Source organism: Maniola hyperantus, chromosome 23, assembly GCF_902806685.2.
Source record: "Maniola hyperantus chromosome 23, iAphHyp1.2, whole genome shotgun sequence".
NCBI classification, from domain to species: Eukaryota; Metazoa; Arthropoda; class Insecta; order Lepidoptera; family Nymphalidae; genus Maniola; species Maniola hyperantus.
Window position 1 is genome coordinate 1439120 of NC_048558.1, and position 19877 is coordinate 1458996.

The 19877-nt window shown below is 36.0% G+C and overlaps 1 protein-coding gene across 1 annotated transcript in view; it reads right to left on the reverse strand.

Annotated features, from left to right (window-relative positions):
• LOC117993314 (muscle calcium channel subunit alpha-1-like) overlaps window positions 1-13262 on the reverse strand; it is a 63534-nt gene extending 50272 nt beyond the window's left edge. The window contains exons 1-2 of the mRNA XM_069506686.1: window positions 13245-13262; window positions 12796-13114 (exon numbers count right to left, since the gene is read on the reverse strand). The gene's annotated coding sequence lies outside the window, so the exon portion shown is untranslated. The remainder of the gene's footprint in view (window positions 1-12795; window positions 13115-13244) is intronic.
• Window positions 13263-19877: the final 6615 nt, after the last annotated feature.

Consider the following 19877-nt stretch of genomic DNA (forward strand, 5'->3'; position numbering starts at 1 on the left):
AATACCTAATAAACTTATTGTGTAAGTGATGTTACTTAACGCAGAGGGGCGCATGTTACGTCATATTTAAAAGCTTTCTGTAGTCTGGAAAAGATTTTAACTTGTATATAATATATCTATTGTATACTAGCTGCCCCGGCGAACTTCGTATTAGTCGATTCTTTTTCAGGCAATTTTTTAAATTAATTCACCGTTAAAGCAAGTTATATTTAACTAGCTGATCTCCGCGGCTTCGCCCGCGTAGATTAAGGTTTTTAAAGATCCCGTATAGCCTATGTCACTCAGGAATAATGTAGCTTTCTACTGGTGAAAGAATTTTCAAAATCGGTTCAGTAGTTCCAAAGATTACCCCCTACAAACAAACTTAACGACATTACCTCTTTATATAATTATATACTTAAAACGCACATAACTCCGAAAAGTTAGAGGTGCGTGCCCGGGATCGAACCCTCGACCTCCGATTAGGCTTGGCTAGGCTATCACAGCTACAAAAACTTGAATTATTATCGTAGAGAGAAAATGATTAATAATACGCATTGTTTAATAGACGTCGGCCGTGAAGATAGACATGTTTATGTATAAAACAGAATGAAATGAAAATGCCCGAACTACAGGTCGTTCGCCTGCTCACGATCTTATAGCCGGTGAATGACCTGATAGGAGACTTAGGAGACTTTGAGCTCAGAGTAAGGATAGTATGTTATTGCCTACATAGGTTCGACAAAGCCGTCTACTTCTAGACAGAGCAATATAAGATACAATGTTGGTTTTAGTTAACGCAAAACCTGAAAGTATTTTGTTCAGAATCAGTAACAGAATCGATTGCAATCATTTTTAAAACAGGTTATATTTTGATCAAAAAATACTTTAAAATCCTACAAGTTTGGACACCTAGTTGAATGACCGCATGTACCAGCTGATTCGAGCCGTGCAAGCGAGAGCGCGCACGATCGACGCCAAGCGTCTCGTTCACTCACAGCCGCTCGCTTGGGGTGACCATGTTTTTGCGAGGACAACGACTCAACATAACCAGCTTAAATATTTTTGAAATTTTGTATATACATATTATATTCTTTATGTAAAAATATTCGTCACATGTTTCGGTTTTTGCGTTACCTAAAACTAACGTTGTATATAGTGGTGTGAAAAAGATAAACCAACCAACAAACACACCTTACGCATTTATAATAATACTAGCTTATGCCCGCGACTTCATCCGCGTGGACTACACAAATTTCAAACCCCTATTTCAACCCCTTAGGGATTGAATTTTCTAAAATCCTTTCTTAGCGGATGCCTACGTCATAATAGCTAACTGCATGCCAAATTTCAGCCCGATCCGTCCAGTAGTTTGGGCTGTGCGTTGATAGATCAGTCAGTCAGTCAGTCAGTCAGTCAGTCAGTCACCTTTTCCTTTTATATATATAGAAGAAGAAGATAAAATCCTTTCTTAGCGGATGCCTACGTCATAATAGCTAACTGCATGCCAAATTTCAGCCCGATCCGTCCAGTAGTTTGGGCTGTGCGTTGATAGATCAGTCAGTCAGTCAGTCAGTCACCTTTTCCTTTTATATATATAGATTACTAGAAGATGGTCGCGTGCATTTAGGTTTTTGAAAATCCTGTGCGAATTCTTTAATTTTCTGGGACAAAAGTAGCCTATGCCCTTCCCCGGAATGTAAGCTAACTCTGTACCAAATTTTATCAAAATCGGTTAAGCTGTTGGGTCGTGAAAAGCTAGCAGACAGACAGACAAACAGGCACGTTTTTTTTATGTAGATAACGGGTACATACCACGATTAATCAGCGAATAGAACAAGAAAGAGGGTAGTTCGCTACTGCCCTTGACAGCTCGAATTTCATCTCTCGCAGCACCGCAGTCCCGTCGTGACCACGACACGTGCAATTGGGTTGAAATATCGACAAATAAAAACGCCAAATTAATCGTGGTACCTATGTACCCGAATAATGTCGTTAAACCACGAAATAAGTTTAAAAATAGGCATACACTTTCGCAATTGGGTATTTGACTACATAAAAAATAAATTATTTCTCAGTGATTATTAAATAGAGGTTCTTCCAAAATACGTAAAATCCACGTCCTTTGTTGGTTTTAAGTGTAATAACCATTTTTAAGTACCATTAAACTAAAAAAAGCACGTCAAATGATTGTGACGTCACACACCGGTATTTCATAGAATCTCGCATACTAAGCGCGCGTTTTGACGTTTGATAAAAAGTTACTGGATTTGACTAGCTGTCAAATATCGTATTATATTATTATTAGTATGCTGTGTGGATGGTAGGGAGTTCAATATTATGAAGTATTCAGACCAGAAGGAAATACCATAGCGTACATAAACGCAAATAGCACCATCTGTTTTACTATAACGGGAATTCTCAATGCAACTCTAAAAATATGCCTTCTGACCCGGTTCTGCCTGTTCATGAGTACACACAAATTGCATTTCAAATTAGTTTTTACGACGCGAGTCTGTATCGTTATAATGCTTTATGAAGCCTAATTATTATTTAGAGAGCTTTGAAATCGAAATAATTTTATTCGATACTAGCGATCCGCCCCGGCTTCACACGGGTAGCTTGAGAGGAACTATTCTACTATAGGTAGGTACATTGTTTTCGTGAAACTTTATTTCACCGCACGCCACGGAAGCTCTGATATGAGACGATTTTTTAGGGTTCCGTACCTCAAAAGGAAGGTAAACTTAGGAAGGTGGTGGGACTTATAACAGGGAATAGCCCACTAAACAAACACCTTTTCGTTATAGGTGTCACCGACAGTCCCCTGTGCAGGGCCTGCATGGAGGTCGATAAAACATCGACACACGTGCTCCTGGAGTGCACGGGCGTATCAGATCAACGCGAGCGCCATTTAGGTTCCCCGACCTCACTCCATGAAGCCCTCGGCAACCTGGGCGGTCTATTTGGCTTCTGGAGCGAGCTTGGATGGCTGGAGTGAAGACTTCGGCGGAGAGGGGCGATGCACGCACAACAGACGGAAACGTTTAAGTGCGGAAACCAGCCCAGAATGAAGAAGAAGAAGACCTCAAAAGGAAAAAGGAACCCGTATAGGATAACTTCGTTGTCTGTCTGTCTATCTGTCTAAAAAAAAAACCACTGGACGGATCGGGCTGAAATTTGGCACACGGATAGTTATTATGACGTAGGCATCCGCTCAAAAGGATTTTTGAAAATTGAACCCCTAAAGGGGGTAAAATGGGGGTTCGGAATTTGTGTAGTCCACGAAGTCGCGGGTATAAACTACTTAGTAAGAAATAAAAAATCGAGTTCAAAAGTAGACCAAATACGTCTTTCGGAAATTTTCCAGTTAGGTCCTTGAAGAATAGGTACAGTATAGTGAGGTCCAGTTGCATAACAGGCGGTTAAACCTTACACGGACTTAAAGATTTGTATGTAAATCCTAAAGACCATGTAACTTTGACACTGCATATTTTAACGGGATTCTGGAAACCACAGACATAGGTATTACCGAACCAGTGGTAGATGCATCCGACCATTCGTAAGTACTTGTAAAAGTTTATACGAATAAAAAAATTTTTTATTTATTCATTTATTTATTTATTTTATTAGTTCCGAAAACGTATTTACACAATTTCATTGAGTTTGATCAGTTAGTATTCAAATGAGAGCAAAACTACGAATAAACCTCTCTTAACGGTAACCGTAACATCACTGTGACTAACTGCCTGTCATGCAACTGGACCTAACTAATGCTAAAAATAATTTGTTGATATTGATAACCAGACTAAAAGCATGGAGCAATAACCCTATTTATCCTATCCCTATAACTCTATCCAGAAGCATTAGGCACAACACACACCTGCAGAGTGGAGCCAAGACACGACATCTTTCTTGATGCATTGATAACAATCTATACGTAACCTAAATATCGACACCTCCCACGTAAGTTGTTGTATCTCCAAAACCGCAACTTTTCAGTAGACCGCGAAAGATATAAATTGAAATGAAAGCTCCATTTTTTGCGAAATTCGGTATATGATTAAAATTTACAGTCTTTTTAACTATTCTTAAAGATATTTTATAGAAAGTGTTAATTTCTCATTGGAGACTGCTTACCCTCTAACAAATAAACCTGGAATAGCGGTGGAATAGTTATACTCTGTTTTGTTTTTTGCCTTCAAATGTCAAATTACTGATGACAGAAAGATAGACATGTGTCCGCTATAGCTTAACTTAACTGAAAACCGCTGCCGTGCCTTTAGCGTACCGTAGCGTTATTGTCGTAGCTAGCAACGGTTATCAGATATCATCTATGATGAACCACCTGACAACGCAACGCTGCCAACTGACAACTGACAATGCATTGTTTGGTTTTTGGTAAATAGAAACGCAATAATTATGCCTTCTCTTTCTTTCTTTCACTGAAAGCTGAGAAGAAGCGGTTATTGGCTACCGGCTTAGTAACTAAGAATTTGATAAACCAAAGCCGACCTTGTCTCTATTACGCTAAGGCTTAACTGTACAAGTACTTGTACATTACACTTTGATCTATCAATTTTATTACAGTTAGCCTTAGAGTAATAGAGATAAGGTCCTCTTTGGTTTATCAATCTTCATAAAATGTTTTTGGTTAACTGGACTGTGGCAAACTATTCGAGCAGGCGTCCACTATAGTTTGACCTATGTCAATGATCATTATAATTAAACTTTGCTGCTATGAACTTAAGGTTGTGATTACTTGTGATTGTAAAATTGGTTTTATTTTAGTGAATATGCGCGTATAAGATAAATGGTTAGAGTTGCTATTTATTTCTTGAAATTGCTACTAAACTCTTTAGATTTTGCTTAAGAATTAATTCTAAACCATTGACATTTTATTTGTAAACAGAGGCACGTCAAAATGATAGACAAAATACTACAGACGTAACAGATAATATATAGCAGCTAATCCAAAGGTCTTACATGGTGAAATTGATTTTATTATATTTTAGAAGTAAAGTAATTGTAGATTTAAATAGAGTATAATGTGGAATTTTGAAGTGTATAAATTTAAAACTAAAGTTTAATCTCTATTGTCGACTCTATTGAATTTGAGTTTTATATGGTATCATTATACTTATGGAAAGGGTAGCCAAAGGACTATAAATGGCTCTGCTTTGACGGTAGACATCATTAATTTTCCTATTTTTAATAAGAAGCTGTGACATACCTACAGGTACGAATATTGTTGATTTTATATTTCTGTTGTTATACTATGTATGTTGTTTAATGTGTAATTTGTTATTCAACTGGTATTCCTTTGTAATAGTTTATGCTTATACCCGATGTGGGTTGGATATGTTATGGTAATACTATGTATGTTGTTTAATGTGTAATTTGTTATTCAACTGGTATTCCTTTGTAATAGTTTATGCTTATACCCGATGTGGGTTGGATATGTTATGGTAATACCATAGTTGTATCTATTTTTCAATAATTGTGGATAGACACCGCTGAGTTTTTTCTTGCCAGTTCTTTCTCTCGGTAGATATGCTTTTTCGAACTGGCGGTAGATTTTTCTTAAAGGAAAGAATAAATTATTTAATGATAAAGCAATAAGTAATGGTAAAGATAAACTTTGATATGGAGGGATTTTTCCCTGAATAAAACAGTTTATTTCCTTATACAATCTTTTATTTTGTTTTCTACCTTCAACCACGCCCTAGCTTATTGATAACGAATTAAGGTTTAGGCTCTCAGTAGGTGATTCCTGACTCTATTGTCTCTATACTTCTGAGGCTAATCTAGCATCAGAAGTGGGATACGATATGGCTGAATTGTGCCTTTTCTAATGCAATTGGACAAGTTTCAGAAATACCGGCGAATTCGGATGGCTTTGTGAAAAGCCATCAAAGATGTTCCAACAGGCGTTGTGATGACTGACGTCCACGAGAGGTACCACAATGGACATTGGATACCCTAAATCTGGAAATCTTAATATGAAAATATGGTATGAAAAAAAAAAGTGAAAGTGAATTAAAACTTTTTTGCAAGACAATTTTTCAGGCAGGTAGGCCTTAGAAAGTTTTATTGCGTAATCATGGACCTATTAATACTCTGTGTAATGTAGTAACACAGTTTCATAGTACCTGTCGTCATTTTATTTGTTTTAAAACTAATTGTATTATAGAAATAAAGATGTGGGTACTAAATAAATAAAATTTTTGCGGGTAATTTTGTGTTCAGTATAGATGTTCTGTTTCAATGACTCAGATTAATGTTTGAAGGTGTTTAATCGCATGATGTCCCAGCTAGTAACACAAATCGATATTACGTAAATTAATGTTAAAAATTTGCAGGTAGTTAGTTGGTATGAAATTTTTATTAAATGATCATACGATAAAATGTGGTTAAATGTCAGACTGACCGAGCGGTGAAAAACTAAAGCAAGTTTGTCAGTAAATATTTACTGATGATTAATTTGTGTTCTATTTTAATTTACGTCTGACGTCTAGCCGTATATTCGTAATTTATATGATAGTGATGTTGACATTGAATCATTGAATATTGTTTTACGAGTGATGAGTCATCTTACTTTTTTTTTTAGTTATGTTCTTGAGGCATTTCCTATGTAAGTACTTCGAGAACGAAGTACTTTTCAGGTTGGCCGAATGGATGTATATAATTTATTTATGTGTTACATAATGACAGAGAGAAAAGAAGAAAAAAAAAGAACCAAAAAAAAAAAAGAAAAAAAAATTTTTTTTTGTTGTAATTTTGTTTCAAATTAAGAACAATACAGAAATACATATTGCATCATTCGTTAAATATTGATGATTCATTGATCAGAAACGCGATTAACGTGGCCATTTTTGTAAATTTGCTATTGACTTTGCATCGGAGTTCTCACTCGCGAAACGTAGAGATGAAAGATTTGTGATACCTACCTACAATAATTAAGAAATTTTGTTGGAGTTTATTTTTGTAGTTTTTATATAAGGATAGGTTAGGCTGCTGATGTCTTATCCTGTTGCTATGCCGCTAAGTCTAGTAGCTACTGATTGTTTGATGTCATTGTTTTTTTATATATACCCACCGTTATGTAATGTGATGTAATCGAGCTGCCAATCCACACTTGGCCAGCGTGGTGGACTATGGTTAAACCTGAAACTTAAATTTAGAATATTGGAATTTAGAGATTATTGACTACCCACTTGTGTTTAATATTTTTTAATGCCGTATTTTGTTGTTTTGTTTGAATAATACTTTTGATTTTTTGACGTTTTTGATGTTTGAAGTGTTTAACTATTTTTGATATTGATTACTTCTTTGACGATCTTTTTAATGTAAATTATTTTTGTGGTATTTTTTGACATTTTAGTTTTTGATACCTACCTTTATGTTTTTATTTACGATCTTTTTGGATTTTTATATTTTATTGTGGAAAAATGTTTTGGTATTTATTTAAAAAGGAAGGTTGTTGGCACATCATTGGATGTGGGAAGCAACAAATGTTTTTGTATAGTCCAAGGACTGATTGCAGATAGACAAAAAGAGATTGAATAGAAAATATTTTTGAAAGTAAATAACGATAATTAGATAAGTTTACTCTTTGATTATTTTTACTTCTTCTAACATAGTAGTTAGTTTTGTTTTGATATATCTTACATATAATTACTTTTTATATACCTACCCTTTGTTTTTGACTTTGGTACTTTAGGAGTAAGAGTCGATGGTATTTTATTATTTTTGCAAAATTATTAACTTGAAATTGAAAAAAAAGTTCTTATGATTTAACTTATTTTGAAATATTAATATTTTTGTAACTTTTTCATTTTGATGGTTCTTTTTTATGAAACATATTATTTTAAATTCTGATAATTTACAATTTGTTCAGTTGCAATTTTTCTTTGTTTAATATTCATCTCTATATGTTATTGGAATTTATTTAAAACTTTGATCAAATGTTCGATCAATGGGAAAATTGTATAGTGATATATGGATCAAAACCAATGGTGTTAAGGGACAATTTTATGATGGTTTACGATGTTGCCTTAAAACCAATGGTGTTGAAGGATATTTTGTAGATGATACTTTAAAACGTTGGAACCAACGGTGTTGAAAGTATTTTTATAATATCGCTTTAATACCAGTGGTGTTAAAAATATTTTTTGATATTGGTTTAAAACCAATGGGGTTAAAGGATATCTTGTTTGGAAACATTTATGTGCTGTGGCGAGAAAAATATTTCTTGTATTTTTGAGAGTAAACTGTGTGGTAATTTTGTATGTCACACACATGTTTAAAATGTTTTTTTAAATTTTGTTGGAAGCCACAGACATGTTGTTTGAAAAAAAAAAAATGTTTTGATGTTGTTAAAAATTTACTTTACGAATTGTTTGTTTTTATTTTGTTGCTTCGAGAACGAAGCAATTGTCAGTTTGGCCGTATAAGATAAATGGTTAGAGTTGCTATTTATTTCTTGAAATTGCTACTAAACTCTTTAGATTTTGCTTAAGAATTAATTCTAAACCATTGACATTTTATTTGTAAACAGAGGCACGTCAAAATGATAGACAAAATACTACAGACGTAACAGATAATATATAGCAGCTAATCCAAAGGTCTTACATGGTGAAATTGATTTTATTATATTTTAGAAGTAAAGTAATTGTAGATTTAAATAGAGTATAATGTGGAATTTTGAAGTGTATAAATTTAAAACTAAAGTTTAATCTCTATTGTCGACTCTATTGAATTTGAGTTTTATATGGTATCATTATACTTATGGAAAGGGTAGCCAAAGGACTATAAATGGCTCTGCTTTGACGGTAGACATCATTAATTTTCCTATTTTTAATAAGAAGCTGTGACATACCTACAGGTACGAATATTGTTGATTTTATATTTCTGTTGTTATACTATGTATGTTGTTTAATGTGTAATTTGTTATTCAACTGGTATTCCTTTGTAATAGTTTATGCTTATACCCGATGTGGGTTGGATATGTTATGGTAATACCATAGTTGTATCTATTTTTCAATAATTGTGGATAGACACCGCTGAGTTTTTTCTTGCCAGTTCTTTCTCTCGGTAGATATGCTTTTTCGAACTGGCGGTAGATTTTTCTTAAAGGAAAGAATAAATTATTTAATGATAAAGCAATAAGTAATGGTAAAGATAAACTTTGATATGGAGGGATTTTTCCCTGAATAAAACAGTTTATTTCCTTATACAATCTTTTATTTTGTTTTCTACCTTCAACCACGCCCTAGCTTATTGATAACGAATTAAGGTTTAGGCTCTCAGTAGGTGATTCCTGACTCTATTGTCTCTATACTTCTGAGGCTAATCTAGCACGCGCGCTAGCTATACAGACGGTATTGATACGGCAGCTAGCTTAGTTACTACTACGGAAACCGCTGCGCGTTGCGCATATTAGATTTAGTTGAAACACAACTCTGATACCGATATTAGGCAACGGTTATCAATATCGGTATTGAAACTAAATAACTGTTGGATAACCGTTGCCAGAAATAGCCAATAACGCCCATCTTTACAGAAAGACAAAACAGATTATAACTATTCCACCGCTATTCCAGGTTTATTTGTTAGAGGGTTAGTGTTTTATATATATACCAACTATCTATTTATCTAATTGTAACTGATTGTCTCTACAAATTAAATTAAATTAAATTAAAAATTAAACATTTATTTATTTGTTGTGAACACAGCATGCATCCAGCCATTTCTGACATACAACATTTTACAATATAGGTAATACTTACAACACTTACAACAACTTACGAAGACAAAGGTTGTGTATCATTGGCTATAACCTTGTAGTACGATATACTTAATTAGAAGATTATGACGGAACAGAGATTTAGCAATTTGTAGATAGTTTTGAAGTTGTACCGTGTAACAGCTATCTACTTCCCACTCAATCGCTTATCTAATCACTAAAACTCCATCGTAATTGGAAGCTCTATCGATCCGCGTCTCTACCTCTACCCATATCATAAATTTTACTATCACTGCCCATCAGTACCCATATTATAAATGCGAAAGTGTGTTTGTTTGTTGGTTTGTTAGTTTGGTGGTGTGTTGGTTTGTCCTTCAATCACGTCGCAACGGAGCAATGGATCGACATGATTTTTTGCGTGGGTATATTTAAAGACCTGGAGAGTGACACAGGCTACTTTTTATCCCAGGAAATCAAAGAGTTCCCAGGGGTTTTTAAAAACCTAAATCCACGCGGATGAAGTCGCGGGCATCAGCTAGTATTATTATAAATGCGAAACTGTGTTTGTTTGGTAGTTTATTGGTTTGTCCTTCAATCACGCTGCAACGGAGCTACGGATTGAACTGATTATATGCATGGATAATGGATATAGTTGAAGACATGGAAAGTGGCATATGCTATTTTTTTTAATCACGCCGATCCGTTGTTTAGTTGCGACGTGATTGAAGGACAAACCAAGACTCAAACACACTTTGCATTTATATAATGTGTTAGTTTATTCCGATATCGAATAAGCCAACAGACAGCCAATGCCAGACGCTCGTTAAAATTGTATTATTTCAGATTTTATTTTCAGATCTAGGCATCCGGCGTCCTCTCTTCATTGTTTTTCTTTAAAGAGTAATAAATCCAAAAAAAATGGCCAAGTGCGAGTCAGGCTCGCACAACGAGTGTTCCGTACTACAGTCGTATTTTTTCGACATTTTGCATGATAATTTAAAAACTAAGTATGATGCATAAAAATAAATAAAAATCTGTTTTAGAATGGTAGGTACAGGTGAAGCCCTTTCGTGTAAATTATAGATTCTTTAATTTTAGTTTTTCTATCTCTAAGCCGCATTCCCTTATTAGCTTCAACTATATTTAATCATCCTTAAAGGCCCTCTAAAATGTTGAGTTTGAGTTGAAATAAATATCACTTGCTTTAACGATGAAGGAAAACATCGTGAGGAAACCCGCATGCCTGAGAATAGGGATGACGACTACTAGTCAAATCAGCGACTTTTTATCAAACGTCAAAACGCTCGGTTAGTAAGTAAGCTTGTACTAAATACACAGATGTGACGTCATCCTCAAGTGTGTCATCCTCATCTAAATATATAAAAGGAAAAGGTGACTGACTGACTGATCTATCAACGCACAGCTCAAACTACAGGACGGCTCGGGCTGAAATTTGGCATGCTATTACGACGCAGGCATCCGCTAATAAAAGATTTTTGAAAATTCAACCCCTAAGGGAGTGAAATTATTTCACTCCCTTAGGGGTTGAATTTTCAAAAATCTTTGTAATAGGGGTTTGAAATTTGTGTAGTCCACGCAGACAAAGTCGCGAGTATAAGCTGGTATATGTTCTCAAAGGTCTGTAAAGTTTGCCAATCCACTCTTGGCCAGCGTTGTAGACTATGACCTTCTCATACTGAAAGGAGATCGGCTTTCAGTAGTGGACCGTCGATTGGTTGAGACAATGAGGTTTCTACCCCGTAATCAAGTCATGCGACCTACATACTTAGTCGATGTCTATGTTTAACCATCCATTATAGATAACAACTTGATTAATTAATCCTTAATTAGTTTTAAAAGTAGACAAGATGGGCTCTAATTATATGTCTGTCGATCACTAGACCTTGTAAGCTACAAATATCAGCCTGTTACAATACCTCTTTAATAATCTCTACAAAAATAATGACATAACATTTTTATGTAGATCTGTATCATCATCATACCCATCGCCGGCTCACTACAGAGCACGGCTCTCCTCTCAGAGTGAGAAGGGTTTGGCCATAGTCTACCACACTGGCCATGTGCGGATTGGTAGACTTCACCTTTGAGAACATTATGGAGAACTCTCAGGCATGCAGGTTTCCTCACGATGTTTTCCTTCACTGTTAAATCGAGTGATATTTAATTACTTAAAACGCACATAACTCCGCAGGCACCTCTAAAAGTTAGAGGTGCCTGCCCGGGATAGAACCTCCGACCTCCGGTTAGAAGTTGGACTTCCTAACCACTAGGCTATCACAGCTTTATAGCAACTAATATTCAAGGTAACTCAAAAAAACATTGGGTTTATGTGTAACGATACATGGCTAGAATCACCTAGAAACCAGAGTCCTAAAGACATTAAAAATCTCAAAAAATAAATTTAAAAGGGCCAAATAAGGACCTTTATTCGTAGCCGTCAAAAATCCAGCCAAGAGCGAGTCAGACTCGTATACAGAGGGTTCCGTACTACATTCGTATTTTTGCGACATTTTGCACGATAAATCAAAAACTATTATGCATATAAATAAATAAAAATCTGTTTTAGAATGTATAGACCTAAAGCCCTTTCATATGATACCCCACTTGACAAAGTTATCTTTGCCATTCATTATTCTAGGTCAACGGGACCTATAGGTTTGTAGCAAAGAATTTCTAAGTACTACGACAGAGAATGAAGTGATCCTATAGGGTTCCTTTTTTCATTTGTGGTACCTACGAAACCCTAAAAACAAGAAAATTGAAGTTTCTGTGATCATCGATATAGAATTCTTCATTAAAGGTTAGGATTTTAGGAATAGTGGTTTAAATTCGTCAAAGGATAAATTACATTTTACATTCTTGAATATTTGCCTTTTCTGCCTTTTCCTAAAATTTTGCATTAAATAAGCATTCATTTGTTAAAATAAAAGACCTATAAAGAGCGGAGCGTGTCCAACACAGGTGTCCAATAATTAATCTATGGACCTAAGTATAAGTATTAAGTAAATAAAAACAGACAAAAAAACTAAAATGTTCTGAATTCAAACCTCATAAAGCTAAACATGCAATCCAATATCCAACTCGCACTTTCAGCACATAGATTAAACAACAAAAAAAAAAAACAAAAAAACACTCGTTCAAAAAAATACCGCGAAAACGATTGTCACGAAACTCGAGGTCGCGACAATATGTCACCGAAATACAGCGAGCTTTCCTGCACACGATCTACGTAAACCGTACACACTATTTTTAAACATTATTTATTAACACTGGGCTATTTTCACATTATTATCTCAAGTTTTACACTAAAAACGGCATTTTGCTATAAAAAGTTTGTATATAAAAACACTGGCTGGATACGAGTTACTGGAATGCAGGTTGAAAAAAAATATGTTTTATTTTTAAATTAAGAAGCGCTGGCCGGGAGCGCGTCCGCGGAAAGCGAAGCTCGAAATTCGAATTTAGGTTAGAATCCGCGGGTTATGGCGTCACGCACACATGCGCAGAGCTTTAACGTGATCACGGTCATAGATAAGCTAGTAGACAGAAGCGGAATTTTCCCGTTGAAACTGTTGACAGATTTGTATCTAATATAATATATAACTATATGTAACTATGATAGATAGAGTTTAAATATTTACGATAGCAGTGTAGTGTTTTAATCTTTAATGGATAAAGTGTTATGATTGATTAGACCTTGTATGACGGTTACTTTTGTTCTACGAATTTTTATACCTGAGAGAGATCCCCGCCATAGCTTGCTCCACAGCGCGCTGACTTTGTAGGACGGACACAATATTCGTCGTTGTCATCCGAGACATCTACTGCTGGACATTAGATTTCTTGTAGAGACTTCCACATGCATCTGTTTTGCTCCCAGCAACACGTTTGACGTTGTCTGTCCACCACCTGGGGGGGTCCGCAAGTGTCAACACTAGACTTTCCGATGTGAGGTCACCATTCCTTAAGACCCCAAAGTCTTTTGATTCTTCAAACTACGTGCCTCGCTCATTGCCATTTCAGCATCCTAACTCGTTGAGTTATCTAGTTTCCTTTAGTTCTTCTAAGGATCTCATGTCTGATATGATCACATAGAAAAAATCCAAGTACGGCTCTCTCTATCGCCCGCTGAGTGACTCAGAGCGTTTTTAGAGGCCCATAGTTAACGACGAATTTCGAATCCATATGTCATCACTATCTGCATGCACTGTTTGAATACTTTGATCTTCAGAAATCAAAGAATTTTAGACGAAAACACATCTTAAAGCTTCTCGAACGCTGCTCAGCCTAGTTAGTCGTTTTATACAAAGATGCGTAAACATCAGGACGTGTCGCTATGCGTATGCGTGTCATGACTTTGTCTTCACTTTTTAAAATATACGAATGTATGACATTGCTTATCTGGAGATTTATAACATCTTATTATTCTATGCCGGTCCCCACACACGTAAAAACACGCGCTCGGCTGGCAGACTCGACGGCGTTTACGTAGATTGCGCGTGCTTGCGATATCACTGAAAATACTCGCAGATGAATCGCGCCCACTAGAGTGGTATCATCGGTTTTCGAACTTTACTCGAACTCATCATCATAAATCCATCTCCGGCTCAAACGCTTTGGTAGATCTGTGCTCACTAGGTACGGGTTTCTTCTTAGAATGAGAAGGGGTTGGCCATAGTCTACTACGCTGGCCAAGTGTGGATTGACAGACACCCCTTTGAGAAGGTCTAGGTCAAGTCTACACCTAGGTCTACTTAATTGTTATTATTTGTTCGTTATCTGTATTATTAATATTTTTCTGTGTTCCTTATATAATTTATGTCAGCACTCAGCAACTTAAATGCAATAAAATTTATGATTTGATTTGAGAACATTACGGAAAACTGTCAGACATGCAGGGTTCCTCACGATGTTTTCTTTCAAGTTTACAAAAATTAGTGATATATAATTGCTTAAAATACACATAACTGAAAATTTAGAGGCACGTGCCCGGGATCGAACCCCGGACTCCCAAGACAATTACTCGGTTAAACCTGATTACTCGAGTCTCATTATATAAAAGTCTGACTTAATCACTGATTGACTCATCAACGCCCAGCCCAAACCCTTGGACCCAGAAAGCTGAAATTTTATACAGTTAAAACTTAAAGTTCCCTCTTAAAACTTAAAGATTAAGCTTTAGAATATTGTATTTGTTTTACAATTTTCTCTTCTTCTTTAAACTTTTTACTAAAAACTCACTAATAACTCGAAACACACTACACGAAACTATAAAAAGTTCCGTAGTAGTACCCCCGCGCGTGAGTCAGTTAAAATTAATCACTCGCGGTAAACAGTTGTCTATACTGCTCAACCAGGATGCGTTGATGTTAACACAAAGTTAACACGTCTCTCTAATGTTAAGGTCAACCATTATTTGAAGACTAGATGATGCCCGCGACTTTGTAAGAAATGCGAAATAATAAGATTAAATTAATAGGAGAATGGCTTAGCAGTAATAATTTATCACTTAATATATTAAAAACCAAATATATACAGTTCTCTAATTATAATAATACAAGAAAAAATAAATTAAATCTTAGTTACCAAAACCAAATAATTGAGGAAACCGACGCAGTAACTTTTCTCGGAGTTAAACTAGACAGAAATTGTAACTGGAAAGCACATGTTGAAGTAGTATGTAAAAAAATAAATAAATTCACATACGTACTAAATAATTTACGGAAAACCTCAAATTTAAAAACGGTTCTTACTGCATACTACGGCTATGTATATTCAGTTTTAAGATATGGCATTCTTATATGGGGAAATTCCACTGAAATAAAAAGAGTATTTATCGCACAGAAAAAGTGCATCCGTGCAATCACTGGTAAGGCCCCATATGAATCGTGTAAACCTATTTTTAAAAGTTTGGGAATCCTTACACTCCCTTGTATATATATCTTAGAGATAGCGATGTTTGTTAAAACCAACATGCATCTTTTCAAGACTGCAAGGGAGGTATTTCCGCGCGGAACTAGAAATAGGGAAAGGTTGATGTTAAACAAGACGCCCAGGACAGCCACGTATTTAAAGAATTGTAGTGCCATGTGTGTAAAAGTCTATAATGCAATTCCTAAATCTGTAACTGCACTACCAGTAAACAAATGCAAAAATCCATTAAAAAAGTGGCTGTCGCAAAATGTATTTTATTCTGTTGGTGAGTTTCTAGAATTTAAGCACAAGAATTAGAATGAATTTGATTAAGTTATTAATATTATTGACTGACATTTATATCTTTGACACCAATATGATATTCTTATCTGATGTACTGCCTACTTTGTCAAAACATTTGTACGTCAGGGCTTCCTGACTGGATATGTTGGCAACTCTCTATTGTAAACACCTTGTCTTCCCATATTCACACAAATAAATTATTTCATTTCATTTCATTATTTCATTTCATTTCATTTCATTTCATTTCATTTCATTTCATTTCATTTCATTTCATTTCATTTCATTTGTCTGCATGGATATAAGTTTTTTTAATAATCCCGCGGAAACTGTTTGATTTTCGGAACAAAAAGAAACTTATGTATTAGGTAATTTAAAGTAGGTACAAGCTTTCTCCATTTCCAATTTCAGCCAAATCTGTTTAGTCATTATGATGTGAAGGAGTAATAAATAGCCAAACTTTCACTGGTATACCTAATATTGGCATAAAATATACTAATAGAATAGAATATATTTTTATTCAAGTAAATTTTTACGAGTGCTTTTGCATCGTCAACTAGTTTAATTTACCACTCGTTCGGAATGCCGTTCCTACCGAGAAGGACCAGCAAGAAATTCGGCGGTTGCTCTTTTCAAGTGATCCGTTCACAATACTATTATACCATATACTGTATGGTATAATAGTTTTGTGAACGGATAGAGAGAGTAAAGATGGTATGTTATCTTTGGCACAGATAACTTATGACTAAGATTATATTCATCATCATCCTCAACCCATCAATAAAAAAATCCTATAATTTTGTAAAAGTTTACAATATCATATTGCAAATAAAACAGCTGACTGACGCTAGAGATCAACGAATGTTATGTAAGTAGGCCCCTCGGAGCCAATGCCGCGTCGCAGGCGGGGCATTGACCCGAGTTTTGCACGCGAAATATTGCGGGTTTGAAAAATAATAAATCACTAAAACTACAAAATGACTCTGTATAAGAAAATATGCTCGGCACTTCGTCCACGTGAACTACACACATTTCAAACCCCCCTGTTTTTGTATTTTCAAAAATCAATTAGTTCTCTCAACGTTCCCTTCAAACGGTTAAATGATTTTTAGCAATTTCAGTTATTCAGTCCGCCGTAGCCAAAGCGGAAAAGCGGCAACCTATGTTAGAATTTAAAAAACAGCCAAGGCTCGTTCGTACGTGCCTACGAACATCCTACGAAACTCTACGCTGAAAAGCTGGTTGTGCGCCATCTAGTGAGGCATAATGTACTCTGCAGTTTTATACCACCACAGGTAGATGGCAGCACAAGTATTTATATGTAATGTTATATTATTATTTTTTGATATTGTAGGTACTAGCGCCACACCACGGCTTCACTCGAGTGGAAGTTTTTGGAAAATCACTGAAGGTGTAGAATTTCACAAAAATTCGGAAACACGTATTTTTAACCGAAAGCCCAAATATGAGAAAAGAAGGAGATTGCTTGATAGAACCCACTGAGCTGTGTCGGTTACTCTGTTTCTCCTACGGTCCGAGACAATGGTCGCTATGGCTAACTACTATGATGCTAATATGAGGGCCGTATAAGAAGCTCAAAGTCACTCAGCGGGGCGGTGGAGAGAGCATGATCTTGAGTTACTCTACGTGATCAAAGCAGTAGGGCGATTGTCTAAAAACCTGCATCAATCATTATTACAATCTCAATTGTTCTGATTGCTGAATTTGGGCGATTCTTGTTGCACAATGCATTGTGGCCAATATTGAGCGAGCATTAACCAATCATTGTAGCTGTCAACAACGCGCGGTAGGGCCACAGCTGTGCGATTGCGGGAGAATGACAGCTACACTGTCACGATCGCAAATCACCTCTGATTGGTTGACGCTCGCTCACTATTGGCTACAATGCGTGTTGCAACAAGAATCGCACAAATTCAGCCAATCACAACATTGAGATTGTAATACAGGTTTTAGACAATCGTCCTACGGATATGAAGAGATCCTAAGGAGAGTCAAGTAACTAGTATACGAAGCCCGGTAAAATTTTCGGCACTCGTGTTACTTTAACACTTTATTATTATTTTAATTTCTGTGGCACCTATTATCTATAAACTGTACCTACTAATTATAGAGCTAATATTTATTATATAGCTAAAGTATTTAAGATTGTTTCTAATCTCTCTACTGAAACGATTTTGAAATTCTTTCACCAGTAGAAAGCTACTTATTTTTGAGTAACATAATATTATGTAATATTTTATTTCAAAAATTGTAATAAGCTAGCCGTGCAATACTGGGGCGGGTCGCTAGTTATCTAGAAATCGGAAACCGTTGCTCTATATCAGAGGACCTTAGCATACTCCGAGGGACGTAAGTCCAAATCCGCCATTTTTATTATTTTTCGTGTGATTTTAATACAATCGATTTGACTCACTGCAGAGAAATATAATTTCGTGCTTCCTTAGCTGCAATGCGCCAAAACAGCACTAGAGTTCATAGCTTAAGTAGGGATGTGGACAGCTTTAACCCATTTCTAGCCTTTTCAAGCTGGCACTTACATCATATTTTTCTATACTAATATTATAAAGAGGTAAAATTTGTAAGTTTGTTTGTTAGGGGGTAATCTCTGGAACTGTGCTTTGGAACTACTGAACCGATTTAAAAAATTCTTTCACCAGTAGAAAGCTACATTTTTCCTGGGTGACATAGCAGGCTATGTTTTATTTAAATAAAATTAGAGATCCCTACGAAAATTGTAATAAGCTACCCGTGCGAAACTGTGGGGGGTCGCTAGTATTAAATAACTAGCTGATGCATGCGACTGTTCGTTCGCGTGGATTTAGGTGTTTAAAAATCATGTTGGAACTCATATGATTTGCATGCACAAATCACGTGGAAAAAAAATCAAGACGTGATTGAAGAACAAACCAACAAACAAACACACTATCGCATTTATAATAAGTATATGGATGTTTTATCCACAAATGAACGACATCTATGTAGCATTCCGTACTAGACGGTAGATTTAGTAAATTATTTTTTTCTTGAGCACATTTTAATTTTTTGTTATGTACCTAACTGGTTTTCGATTTTTTTTTTTTAAGAATATTAGCCATGTTAAATGACTAATATTCCCCTTTCCTCTCCACTATGCGTCAAGCTTGTGCTAGGAGTAGGTACGACAATAGTGCAACGGGCGGGGTTTGAACCGTCGACCTTTCGGTTTGTCAGTCCACTCCGTTTACCGGTTGAACTATTGAGGCTCGATTTCTTCCTTTACTAGCGTTATAAGAACCTACCTGCCAAATTTCATGATTCTAAGTCAGGGAAGTACCTAAGTTATAGGTTTTCTTGACAGGACACGACAGACAGACAGACAGACAGGCAACAAAGTGATTCATAAGGGTTCCATTTTCCTTTAAGGTACGGAACCCTAAAACGCGACTAAAATATACAACATCTACGTTTTGTTCTGAGGTGTTCCATAATAATGAAAAATCGTGACAGAGATAGGCGGGAAACGGCATAAGTATAAAGAACCAAGGCTATAGGCTTCGGTTTGCATGAACATAACGCCAAATGAAGCTGTAGAATCCGATGAACACCAATACAGAATCGCGGTGAACTCTGACACAAATGTCAGTTTTCGCGCCCAAACGTCAAACGTCACTCCACCATTTTGAGGGACGCCATTGGCGCGATGCAAAGGGTTGTTTTTAGAGCATCTATACATGTGCCAACTTTCAATTCCCACACATTATCTTTTCGAGTCCTAGCCTAGGGCTCACCCCCGTACGGAGCTTCGCACTCGCAACCCCACCCCGGATGGGCGCTGTAGGGTTTATGTAAGTAATTTTGTTGGGTGGTTTTGGTGTTGTTTGAGTTTTAAGTTCCTGTCGGCACTTATCGGGCAGAA